Here is a 13,951-nt window from a genome sequence, read left to right on the forward strand (position 1 = left end):
ACCATGTGAAAGGTTTTTAGACCTTGTAATATCCCCTTAATTTTCCCCAAATTTTTTTCACAATTACATTCAACACAACACTTGTTATGGTTAGGAAATGAAAACCAAATGCTGCTGAAAGTAACCCTTTACTTTTTGATCACCGAGAGACCAATCTGGGAGGGTGAGAGCATACAGTGTCAAGGGGATCGTTAGATGCCAATAACTGAAAATGATTACAATTTTCGGGCGGCAAGCCAGCCCCTTTCGCTTATACAGCGGGATAATGAAAACAATGCAATCACTTGGTGGTAAACCAGCCAAGAACAAGCTAAAGAACTAAAGAATGCAATCAATCAACTGCTTGTTCAGCGAGAGGACTAGAAATGAAATTACAATCAACTCTACCGCTTATGTAGCGGGAGGATAGTATTACAATATTCAAAATAGGCGGCAAAGCCAACCTCTTCCACTTATGCAATGGGACTAAGAGCAATAATTCAATTAGATAGCTGTTAGTATTACTAACCAGCTTTACAATGTACAATATGGATTACAATTTAAGGAAAATCAGTATTCCAAAGATAGGCGGCAAGGCTAGCCTTTTCCACTTATGCAATGGGACAAGAAAGAACAATAGAAACTGCTGTTAGTACTACTACCACCATTACAATATGAATCATAGCATATAAGAGTGATGAACCAAGTGCAATAACATGACCAACAACTGCAAATGAAACCAAGTCCTTTCTTTTCACACCAATGAATTCTCACACCCCAAAACCAACTCCAAACACCAAAAACTCTAATTCTGATATACTCCCAGCACGCTGAAAATACACAGACCAGCAACACCAAATCCCACTAAAACACTCACAACTCACCCAATTCTTAACCAAATGACACGAAACTGAAAGCAAATGATCACTAGGAGGTAGGCGATCATTCCTAGGACAACAAAACATGGCAAACCGACCCCAATAATTAATGCACGCAATCCAAAGACCCAGCCACATGGTACGACCAGCGAAGGTATGATTTTGCAAAAATAATATCCAAAACACCATTTTAAGCTCTATAAAATTGCAAAGTGAATTGCCTAAACCATAAAGAAAGAAAGATGAAATACCTAGAATGAGGAGAATGACACACTGAGACCTGCGACCTAAAATCCACCTCAACACACTCCGCGACTAGCAACAAGAACACACTACAACACTCCCAAAAATCAGAAATCTAATATATAAATCTACAACATTATCTTCAATCCACTCCTCTGAATGAAGAGCAGTCTCTGGCTCGACTAGTTCCTGTATTGCAAGCAAGAAATCAAGCTATGGCTAGGAGGTAAGCGTTCCCCAAAGTTTTCACTCTGCATTTTGGCAGCATTTCATTATAAAAATTCTTGGATACCAAAAACAAGAGCCCAACACTCTTATTTATAGACTTTGTGTCTCCAAATTCAAATTCACATTCCCTCCAAATGAATGCCAAACCCAAATGCACATTCACTTCACATTATTTTGAAATTACATTTCATTTCTCCTTTCTCCAAATCGACCTTCTCATAGGAGCAAATATACTTTCTAAAAATGACAATAAAATCATAATGTGGCATCTAAGGTAGATAAGTGAAATATATTATAAAATTAACTTATTTCTCCATAAGGCGCCCATCTTGCCTTATTAATATTTCACTTTATACAGTGTTTTTCCTCAACAATAAATCACCCAATATATAATTAAGGAAATGACTTAGATATCAATATAACTTAAGCAATCCCTTTAAAATAAATCGTCCAACCTTTGCCTTAAGCTATAATTTAATTTAAAACACCATTTATCATCAAATACTGAACCTACCAAAACAAGCTCCAAGGATATGGGGAAACGAGCTGAGAGAATTGCCCTGCCAGAAATAGTCATTGAATTGAGCTGAAGAATCCTTGCCAAGAATAGCACCAAAAAATGCTTGGAAGACCAATTGCTCAAACTGACTTGCCAGAAATAGCCATCTGAACAGGCCTACTGACATCCTGCTAAAAATAAAACTGCTAAAAATAGTACATACTAAAAATAGCATATTGCTAAAAATATTAAGTGTTTCCAAAGTGATTTTAACCACATTCTGAGCAGTCGTCGCACTTACTAAAAATAGTAAGTTCGAAAAAAGTCACCCGATGCAAATGCATGTCGAACCATCTTGAAGCTCTCTGAAAACCCAAAAGGAATCCAAGGTCCAAACTATCAAACTCCCACATACACCCCTTGAAAATACCAAAGAATCCTCCTAGAAAATAGGAAACCCTAATTTCTTCTCCCGACTAGCCTACAGGCCTTTGAAATAGGCTAACGGCCAATTGAACTAATCATTGCGGAGAAGGGGACATTACAGACCTAGAGCTATGAACCGGTGAGGCCACAAACAGGGGACCTCATCTGCATTTAGTAGGGCTAAGGCTCAAATCTGCAAGCACATTGGATCAGTGAAGGCACAAGCCTGTGATTACAATGGCCCAGAGGGGTTTGAACCTTGATGGTTACAACAACACCACCGCCACTTAACCAACATACTATGGGAGGAATCCCAATCTCAAATAACTTGTTATTATTTTGAACAATGCTATGTTATTTAAATGCTGAAAGGTGCTATCTTGTATACACCAATTTTCTATGATGTTATCAATAAAAAATTATTAACAGAAATTTATGACCAGCCACAGTATTTCACACTACCGTAGCAAGTCTAATTAGCTATATCATGTTACATATCATGAGATATTTTGATGCTTAGATAGTGGGTTCAGTTGTGTTATTAGTTCATGCTATAATGCTTGTGTGAATGTCAAAATTTTCAAGAACTTTGTAAGAGAACATTGAATGATATTTGAAAAGATTCCAATCAGATTTTCTTATAAAAAGAAGCTTGTTGTTTGCATTGTCAGATTGTCCACTTAAAATTAGGGGTGGTAATTACATTGTTTTACAATTCTGTGAGATCCCTGTTCAATATATTGTGCCAATTTTTTGTCACATTCTCTCAATTCCCATATGATAGGAATTTTGACAGACAATTTGCAGGTTTCCTCTAAAGAATTTGTGCTGGATTGTATTGAATGTTTCAATGATTTTTGCTGGTTTATTGTCATTGATGTCAAAGGGTATGTCAATGGCTAAATTATTAGAGGTTAGATTGTGCCAAATTTATGGCACTATTTTCAAAATTTTGTAGGGAGAGGAGATAATTAATTTGCAAAAAACATGGTTTATTTTCTACATGGGCCAACCCATGTCTAGCCCCTTTGGAGGAATTTAAAAACGCAAGATAAAATTGAAAAATTTGGGTAGACCCCCCTCATAGAGGCAACCCCTTTGTGGGTGTTTAAATTGCAAAAAAATAATTACTAAAGGGGCTGACACCTTTTGATGTTGGCGCTCACATATGGAAGTGTTTTCGAAATAAAATAAAATTTATTTCATGTATGTATGACAGACCCCCTTGGTGAGTCACCCCTCTTGGGGTGAAAAGGCACTCTGGCAAGTTATATATAAAGGTTGATTGAGAGTTATAAAGCAAGCATTATTTATTGAATATCATTCATATGAGGAGCAGAAATAAAAATATATTTGAGCAGATTTACAAGAGATGTGAGCAGATTTATGAGAGATTTTTTTAGCATTTAGTTTGTGAGAAGAAAAAATGATGGAAGAGCATTGCAGTTTTATGAGCAGAAATTGTCAAATATAATAAGCAGATTTGAAAAGGTGAATTAGAGCTGATCTAGGAAAACTTCCAAATAATTATTATATTGTTATCTTGAAGGTTGGTGCTTTCTATCCAAGGAGATCAGGGGGTTGGTGCCTCTCATTTAAAGAGATTGGTGTCTCTTGCTGGGTTGGTGTCCAATTGTAGGGGATTGGTGTCTCCTATGGGTTGGTGCCTACAAAGCTTTATAAAGAAGATTTCATTTTGGTAAGGCTGAATTGAGAGGGTAGATCCAAGCAGGTATTTGTTGTGGTTTTCTCCCAAAAATGTTTCCACGTAAAATCTTTTGTCTTTTATTTGTGTGGATGTTTTTGATTGCCTCGAATTGATTACTAAAGTTTTAATAGCTAAAAGATTTTCTTATACCTCTCAGTCAGTATAAGTTTGTTTGTTTCTTCAATTTGTATTAGAGCGAGTTCCTTCAGAGATATCCTAACCACTTGAAGGAAGATCTCAAGAACACACATGGCATGCCACTAAGGTTTCTCTTAATATTGAGCTATATTGTTTGACAAAACTAACTATGCCTTTTGGAGCATAAGGATGCACGTTTATTTAATGGCTCTTGGATTTGATAAATGGCAATCAGTTGTGGATTTTTATGTGGCACAATCTCCCCAATCGATGGATCAAGCCAAAAAGAGGGAAAGTGAAAATAATGATAAAGCAATGAATGCAATTCCATGTGGCCTATCTAAATCGAAATTTGTCAAAGTTTTGCAATGCACACCGACAAAAGAAATGTGGGAGAAGCTCCAAAAAGCCTATGAAGGAGATAACAAAGTGAAGAAGGCCAAGCTACAAACCCACAAGATACAATTGAGAGTTTGAAGATGAAGGATGAAGAAAATATTGCAGCCTATCTGCTTTGCGTGGATGAAATCATCAACACTATTTGTGGTCATGGAGAGAAGATTGAGGATAAAATAATTGTGCAAAAGGTATTAAGATCTCTCCCCATGAGATTTGATGCGAAAGTTTCCACCATCAAAGAAATCAAAGCATCATGAGTTGCGTGGGATTCTCATGGCATGCAAAATGAGGACCGAGTAGGAGAAGACATCAAAGCAAGAAGCCTCTTTTAAAGCATCTAAGATGATGAAGAATAAAGAACTTGAATCAAGTGATGGAGAAGAAGCTCACTTTGTGAGGAAGCTCAAGAAATGATATTGCAAGCACAAAGGTAAGTGTACTCTTAAATGCTTTCATTGCTGTAATATAGGTCATTTTGCTGCTAAGTATCTAAATGCTGAGAGTGAAAGTAGTGAAGAGGAAGAAGATTATAGAAAAAGAGAAGGAAGGAAACATCAACATAACAAGAAAAAGTACACACGAGGGAACCATGAAAAGAAGAAGAATTTCTAAAAGCATAAGAAGAGCCTTTACATCCAAGAAGATAATAGCTCGTTTAAAGAAAGCAATGGAAGCTTCTTCAATAGTGGTAGAGAAGAGTATATATTCATGGAAATGGAAACAAGAGATGATGCCTTAGAATGTGAAGACAAATAAAAGGAAGAGGAGTTAGAAGGAGAAGAGGATACCATAGTAGACCTGGAGGAAGAACTCATTTGTGCCCTAGTTGAAATCAAGAAGCTTATGAAGAAGAATTCAAACCTAAAACTATAAATTCAAGAGGACAATGAATCTAAGGAAAAGCTATCTCAAAATATTGAAGAATTGAAATGAATGATCATGGACCTGAAGATTGAAATGGAGGCAAAATGAATTGAAGAAGTCGTAAGAGATCAACTAAAGTAAAGGAATTGTATTGTGAGAAATTAGACCTTGAAATTGTTTCCTTAATCATTAAGGAAGCAATTGGAGAAATCTAATGATTAATTGAATCAAAGCATGAGGTTTGAAAAGAGTATTGGAATTTTGGAGGAAATTATCAACTCCTAAATTTCACCTTTTATCAAAACTGGTCTTGACTTCAAGGAAACTTAGAGAATGATCAAAGATGACAGAAGTTAGGTTACTGAACTACCAAAGAAGATGAATGAAGTAAGGTCTAAGGGCTATGCCGATGTACTCAAAAACTCTATCAATATAGCACCAAGAATGAAGGAAGTAATATCTCACAAAAGAACAAAATCCCTTACAAAGACAACAATGAGAGATTCAAAAGATTGTTCCCACCAAGGCAAAAGTTCCATCATTCCTTCTTTGGTCATTTCTTCTTTTGCAATCAGTTTGGTCATAAGGTAGTGGATTGTATAGTTTGCGCAAGGAATGATTTTGGTTTCTTAAAGAGGAACTACAATTCATTTTCTCTTTTAATGGACTACAATATCATGTGCTACAAGTGAAACAACTTTGGACATGCAATGCGTTTTTGTAGAAGTGATTTTGTGCAACCTCCAAGACAAAACAAGAAAGAGGATGTTATTGACAAGCAAATGAAGGAATTTAGAAAAGTTTGGAAGAAGCAGAAGCAAGAAATGAAGGAGAGATCCATGCTTGTACAAGTTGCCCTACATGCTCAAAATGAGAAAGACCAATGTTATGTAGATAGTGGGTGTTCAACCCACATGACGACAATAGAAAATTTCTCACCTTGTTGAAAGTGAGTGAAGGGATAGTTAAATTTGGGGACAATGCTACAACAAATATAAAAGGAAAACGCACACCTAGTCTGGATAATGGAAAAACAAAATCTAAGAATGTTCTATATGTTAAAGTGTTGAAGCACAATCTCCTAAGTTTGAGTCAAATGTGTGACCAAGGGCACACACTCACATTTCATCCTGAAGGATGTTAGATTAAGAAGGATGGGAAATTGATAGCAGATGCATATAGAACAGCCAATAATCTTTACATCCTTAATTAAATCAGATTTGAAAAGTGTTATATCGGGCAAGAAGATGAGAGTTGGTTGTGCAATAGGAGGATGGGACACTTGAAATGGGACAACATTGTGAAGATCAGCAATAATAAATCCGTAAGAGACATGCCAAAAATAGCAAAGCCTCCTCACACTACCTGCAAATAGTGCCAATAGGGAAAGCAAACAAGGACAAGTTTCAAATCAAAGGAGTACTCTACATCAAAGCCTTTGGAACTTATACATACTGATTTATGTGGCCCAACTAGGACAAAAAGCTTGCAAGGAGAGAGCTACATCATGCTATTAATTGATGATTATTCCAGGTTGACTTGGGTTACATTTCTAAAAGAAAAATATAAAGCTTTTGAGAGGCTTAAGGCATTCAAAGCCTTAGTAGAGAATGAAACTAGGTTAAGAATCAATGTCTAAGATCTGATATAGAAGAATTCACTTCAAATGACTTTTTAGAATTCTATGAACAACATGGAATAAGAAGGCATTATTATGCCGCAAGAACTCCACAACAAAAGAAGTTTTTGAGAGGAAAAATAGAATAGTTCAAGGAATGGCAAGAGCCATGCTAAATGAGTCCAAACTATTTGATGCCAAATCTTCATTAGGGTGAATAACAATAGATACCCATATGAACTTTGGAATGGAAGGCTTGTATCAGTGAAGTATTTCAAGGTTTTTGGAAGTAACTGTTGTATAAGCAGAGATGATGAAGACTTGGGAAAGTTTGATTCTGGGTGTGATGAAGGCATCTTTCTTGGATATTCCACAAGAAGTAAAGCTTACAAATGTTATAATAAAAGATGCATAAAGTTGCTGAAAGTGCAAATGCGAGTTAATGAAGAAAGGCATAAGGAAATGGCTCAAGAAGTTGATCATCAAGAAGAAGATTGCAAAAAAGAAGTTGAAGAAATTTATAATGGAGAAGTTGAGCAAAGAGAATCAAGGACACCATCAAGGGCATCATCCAAGACTCCATCCAGATTTGTCCAATAAAATCATCCAGAAGCCTTTTTTTATTGGGGACAAAAATACAAAAAATCAGATGAGAAGGAGATTTGCTAGTACATCAAAACATTCGAACCTGTGCTTGCTCTCCAAAATAGAACTAAATAATTTTACAGAAGCAAGTGAAGACAAGCATTGGATAAAGGTTATGGAAGAGGAATTGGATCAAATTGAGAAGAATGAAATTTGGGAACTTGTCCCAAAGACCCAAGGGTAAGAATGTGATTGGCACTAAGTGGGTATTCAAGAACAAGCTAAATGAGGGTAGCCAAGTTGTGAAGAACAAGGCGAAATTAGTATGCAAGGGATATGCTACTTAGGAAAAAATTGAGGACATTTTTACAAAGTCCCTTCCAAAAGAGAATTTTGAGTACCTGAGGGAGAAATTGGGAGTGATATCACTCTCATCTAGTCAGTAAGTTCTTTCGAATAAGCATGTGTTCAAAGGGAGCTATTCATTGGTTTATATTTTAACCTCTAAAAGCCTTGCCATTGATGTCAAAGGGGGAGGAGTAGAGTAAGAGGGAGCATTTCAATGAGGGGGAAGAGTTTGTTTTTGTTGCATTGCAAAATTATTTCTTTACAGGGATGCCATCAATGACAAAGGGGAAGATTGTTGGTTTATGCCATTGATGTAAAAGGGATTTAGTGGGTAAATTATTAGAGGTTAGATTGTGCCAAATTTATGGCACTATTTTCAAGATATCATTGGGCAAGGAGGAGATAATTAATTTGCAAAAGTGATGGTTTATTTTCTACAAGGGCCAACCCATGCCTAGCCCCTTTGGAGTTCAAAAATGCAAAATATAATTAGAAAATTTGGTATGACCCCCCTCATAGAGCCGCCCCATTTGTGCATGTTTAAATTGCAAACAAATTAATTACTTAAGGGGTCGACCCCTTTGGAGGACTTCAAAAATGGAAAATATAATTAGAAAAATTGGGATGTCTCCCCTCATAGAGCCACCCCATTTCTGCATGTTTAAATTGCAAACAAATTAATTACTAAAGGGGCCGGCCCTTTTTCATGTTGGCACCCACATATAGTAGGGTTTCCTAAATAAAATAAAATTTATTTTATGTATGTATGGCCGACCCCCTTGGAGAGTCACCCCTCTTGGTTGAAAAGGCGCTTTGGAAAGGTATATTTAGAGGTTGATTGAGAGTTAGAAAGCAAGCATTTTTTACTGAATATCATTCGTATGTAGAGCAGAAATAAAAAGATATTTGAGCAGATTTACAAGAGATGTGAGCATGTTCATGAGAGATTTTTGAGCATCTATTTTGTGAGAAGAGAAGAAAAATTAAAGGAAGATCATTCCAGATTAATGAGCGGAAATTGTTGAAGATTATAAGCAGATTTGAGAAGGTGAATTAGAGCTGATCCAAGAAGAATTCCAAATAATTATTACATTGTATCTTGAAGGTTGGTGCGTTTTATGTAAGGAGATCAGGAGGTTGGTGCTTCTCATTGAAAGAGATTGGTGTCTCTTGCTGGGTTGGTTCCCAATTGTAGAGGATTGGTGTTCCTTGTGGGTTGGTGCCTACAAAGATTTGTAAGGAAGATTTCATTTTGCCGAGGCTGGATTTGGATGGTAGATCCAAGCAGCTATTCACCTCGGTTTTCTCTCGAAAGGGTTTCCACTTGAAATCTTGTCTCTTATTTGTGTGTATTTTTTTGATTGCCTCATTGTGATTACTAAAGTTTTAAGTAAAAGATTGTCTTATACCAATTCACCCCCCCTCTTAGAAGATAAAGTGAAGTAGATAGGCTGCAATATTTTCTTCGTCCTTTATCTTCATACTCTCAAATTGTCTCCTATGGGTTTGGAGCTTTGTAAGAGGCCACCCTAGTTGGCAACCAATTTTTTGCGCTCTTTCCGTTTCACTTTCAATGGTTTAGTCTTCAGGCATATTTTCAAACAGTTTGCTTACATTAAGGAACTATGATGTTTCTTCTGTAGTTTTTTTTTTCAGTTTGGCAATGAGTTTGAAACTCACATTTATGAAGCATATGATATGTGTGAAAATAAACTTCTTTGCTCAGAAAAGTAGAACATTTATCGAGCGAGTCATACAAATTATCATTTGTACCCAACTGAAAAATCAATATCCTTTACTACTTAATAACTGATTAAATATTACAAGGGCAATGAATTAACCAGCTGACCTTTCATTAGCAAGCACCAATCTAAAAGTGATGCCAATGTTCAGAAATATAAACAGCAGAACAATAAATCACAATGTTTACTTAGAAGATTCAATTCGGATATAAGTCTGCAAACTGTATTGCAGTACTCAGAAATTCCAAACAGCACTTGAAATGAACATGGGAGACTCAATGTAGATAAGATTGGTTGCCACGAACTCTCCACTCTTCAACTCATCCAATGAAAGTGTCCACAAGCAGCACCAAATTGCCCTCAAACTGTCCACTTCTCACTGTGCTGGATCTTAAGGGAATGAAGAGCAGCAAGATATTCAGTTTAGGGCCACAACCTGTCCCTCTAAACTCATGCTTATGAAGGGAAGAATCCCACAGTGCTACAAAAGAAGCTTCTAACTCGAAACTACCTCCAAATTCTTGTAAATATTCCAGCATTAATCAAAATAGAGAGCCACGTGATGGTTGCCCATGCACTGATAAAGAGATACATAAGTTTGCAAATAGAATATTAAAAACTCCACGCCTAGGGTTACCACTCCACATGCCTAGGGCAAAATGCTCATTGAAAATAAATCACCAATGGCTCACCATTAGAATCCCTCAAAGCACACAATACAATTATCAAATCCTTACGCCCGAGATAAAACACATAATGAATTGCTAATACCAAGAAGAATAGGGTGTCCAAATACAAACAACTTGCCAAACCTTAATCATAGAAATTTGTCTTGAAAGAAGTCTTCACCGGTTACCAAAATCCAATCGTTAATCTCCAATGCAAAATCTGAGTGACTTTGCCAAATATTAGCCAGGGTAAATCTTTCACCACTGGAGCCAATCTTCTCCAAGAAGGTTTTCATCCCTCAAGAAGGTTGAGATAAACCAAGTCCAATCTCCAGAACTACAAGGGTTTTTAGACAAAAGATAATAAACTTCAACATAGAGCAAATGAGCTCCAAAATTCCTTTTTATAAACTCCAAGCTCATTGCCCTAATCAAGGTTGTGCAATCAATTAATTTTAAATTTATGAACTCCTTATGTCTCCCTATGTCAACGCCCACTTCTAAAAGCACACAATTAAATAATTTTAAACCTTGTAACTCCCTAGGCACCAATATAAAGTTACTTTATTAAATTTAAATAATGTTAAGTTAAAATTTAACTTTACTTCAACGTTATCTAAACAATACCTCAAAACACCATAATTCGTCAAGATATCATTATCAATGTAATCATTAAGTGTCCCAAAATAGTAACATTGCCTAAACCAATTGAAGCTGTCAAAATATAACTGATGCCGGTACGAGCTCATACTATAAATAGTAGTGTTCTCCGAGGACCATAAGTCATCAAGATCATCAACGCAATCACTGACTATCCCAAAATAGTAACACTCTTAGAACCAACTGAATCTGTAAGGTGACAACTAATGCTAACATGAGCTCATACTATAAATAGAAATGTTCTTCGAGGACCAAAGAGAACAAACCCAAAAAGATAAGTGCCATGCAAGCACTTACCATAAATAGTAGTGTTCTTTGGGGACCAAAGAGAACAAACCCCAAAAAACCCAGAAAGATTAGCGCCATGCAAGCACTTACTTTAAATAGTAGTGTTCTTTCAGGATCAAAGAGAACAAACCCAAAAAAGCCTAGAAAGATTGGTGCCATGCAAGCACTTAGTATATATAGTAGTGTTCTCTAGGGACCAAACAAAACAAACCTAGAGAAACCTAGAATGATTGGTAGCATGCAAGCACTTACAATAAATAGCAACAATTGACAAAACTTGTTAAATTTGAGAATCAAGCCCACCAAGAATATAGGAACACTCCCTGCGAAACTGGAAACCTCCAAGAAACCCTAAAAACAGACAGACCCGAGCAGAATAGTAAGGCATAAAAATGGGGACATTACAAGCTTGGTCTTCTTTACTTTATCATCTACTTCATAGGTTTTTTGAAGCTTGTCCTAGATTTCTTTTGTTGATTGTATTGCATAACTTTGAAAAATTCCGATTTAGGTAGGCCACATAGAATTGCACTCATTTCTTTAGTTTTATTTTCACATGCCCTCTTTTTGGCTTGATCCGCTGGTGGAGGAGACAGTGCTTCATAGCCATCCACAATCGATTGCCATTATATCAAATCCAAGAGCCATTAAAAAAGTGTACATCCTTATGCTCCAAAGTTAGTTCCTCGAACAATGTAGCTCGATTTGAAGAGAAACCTTCTTGGCATGCCATGTGTGTTCTTGAGATCTTCCTTCAAGTGGTTAGGCTCTTCGCGAAGGACCTCGCTTTGATACCAATTGAAGAATACACAAACTTATACTTAGAGGGGTGTTAGATCAGTATAAGACAATATTTTACTTATTAAAGGTTTAGTATTGACAATGAGGCAACCAATAACATCCACACAAATATAAGAGACGAGATTTTATGTGTAAACCCTTTCGGGAGAAAACTACGGCGAATAGCTTCTTGGATCTACCATCCAAATCCAGCCTTAGCAAAATGAAATCTTCTTTACAAAGCTTTGTAGGTACCAACCCACATGAGACAGCAATCCCCTACAACTAGGCACCAACCCAGCAAGAGACACCAATCTCTTTCAATGAGAGGCACCAACCTTCAAGATAGCAATATAATAATTATTTGGAATTCTTCTTGGATCAGCTCTAATTCACCTTCTCAAATCTTCTTATAACTTCAGCAATTTCTGCTCATAAATCTGCAATGGCCTTCCTTTAATTTTTCTTCTCTTCTCACAAAATAGATGCTCAAAAATCTCACATAAATCGGCTCACATATATCCTGTAAATCTGCTCAAATTTCTTTTTATATCTGCTCTTCGTATGAATGTTATTCAATAAAAATTGCTTGCTTTCTAACTCTCAATCATCCTCTATATATACCTTGCCAAAGTGTCTTTTCATCCAAGAGGTGTGACTCTCCAAGGGGGTCAGCCATACATACATAAATTAAATTATATTAAATATTGCAGCCTATCTACTTCAATTTATTTACATTTGTTGGCTTTATAGTCCAGCTTATATTGTTTTTCTATATACTTATGAACACATGTTTCATACCCAAATGCCCTAAGATGCAAAACAATAGGATTTTTCTTGGTCAATATTTCATTTGTTGTTTTATCTTCAAGGGTAGAAGTAGAAGACATGTTTATTAATTAACAAATAGTACTAACTGCTTTAGGGCGATTTTTTAAAAAGTTTACATTGCTTAACATATCTTTAGCTTTATCCATTAAGGCATTGTTCACTCTTTAAGCTACTCTAGTTTGTTGTGGTGTATACAGTGTAATTTTTTGTTTTACAATTCTGTAAGATCCCTGTTCAATTTATTGTGCCAATTATTTTTCACTTTCTCCCAATGCCCAGCTGATAGGAATTTTTGTTAATGCATTAGTAGCTTCTGCAAGATAAGATTTTCCTAACTCGTTAATCTCCTCCATTCTGTTTTGGTTTACTCATCTATGCGATTAGATTATCTGATTTATGCTTTCCGAACTGAATATGTTTATCAGACTGTAACTTTGATCTTGATTATGATATTGATATTGGATAAAGATGGATTAGATCGACGACCTGCTTAACATAGTTAAGCGTCGATCTAAATGCTATTAGTTATCGGGTTTGTTTGCTTTGATACTGATTCATTATCGGGTTTGTTTATATCGATCTGTTATTGTTTGCTTTGACACCGATTCATTATCGGGTGTGTTTATATCGATCTGTTATCATTTACAATGGCACCGATTAAGTTATCATAAACACCGAGTGAATCGGTAGACAGTCACGACCAAATGACATCTTGGTCGGACATGTCTAAAAGACATGTCCGATCAAGGTGCCACTTGATCGTGACTGCTTTACTATATATACATCATTCAAAAGAAAAGGAATGACATTGAAATCGATACATGTTCATCCTCCTTACCTACAGAAAAGAAAGACGATAATATTATTGTCATAGTAATAATACCAAAATCTTAAATACACCATCTAGCATATAACTTGTTCATTAAATTGGAAATTGCAATAACATTTACAATTTTGACAGACTCTTCGCAGGTTTTCTCTGAAGAATTAACCCGCATTGTATGTTTTAACGGTTTCTAGTATGCTGAATTCAAAATTCTGTATTTGCATATGGCAGTGTACACCACTT

At 36.1% G+C, this 13,951-nt stretch overlaps 1 protein-coding gene across 2 annotated transcripts in view; it reads left to right on the plus strand.

The window, feature by feature from the left end:
• LOC131047484 (starch synthase 3, chloroplastic/amyloplastic) overlaps positions 1 to 13,951 on the plus strand; it is a 302,898-nt gene that overhangs the window by 106,332 nt on the left and 182,615 nt on the right. The gene's annotated exons all lie outside the window — the stretch shown is intronic.

Source organism: Cryptomeria japonica, chromosome 4, assembly GCF_030272615.1.
Source record: "Cryptomeria japonica chromosome 4, Sugi_1.0, whole genome shotgun sequence".
NCBI lineage: Eukaryota > Viridiplantae > Streptophyta > Pinopsida > Cupressales > Cupressaceae > Cryptomeria > Cryptomeria japonica.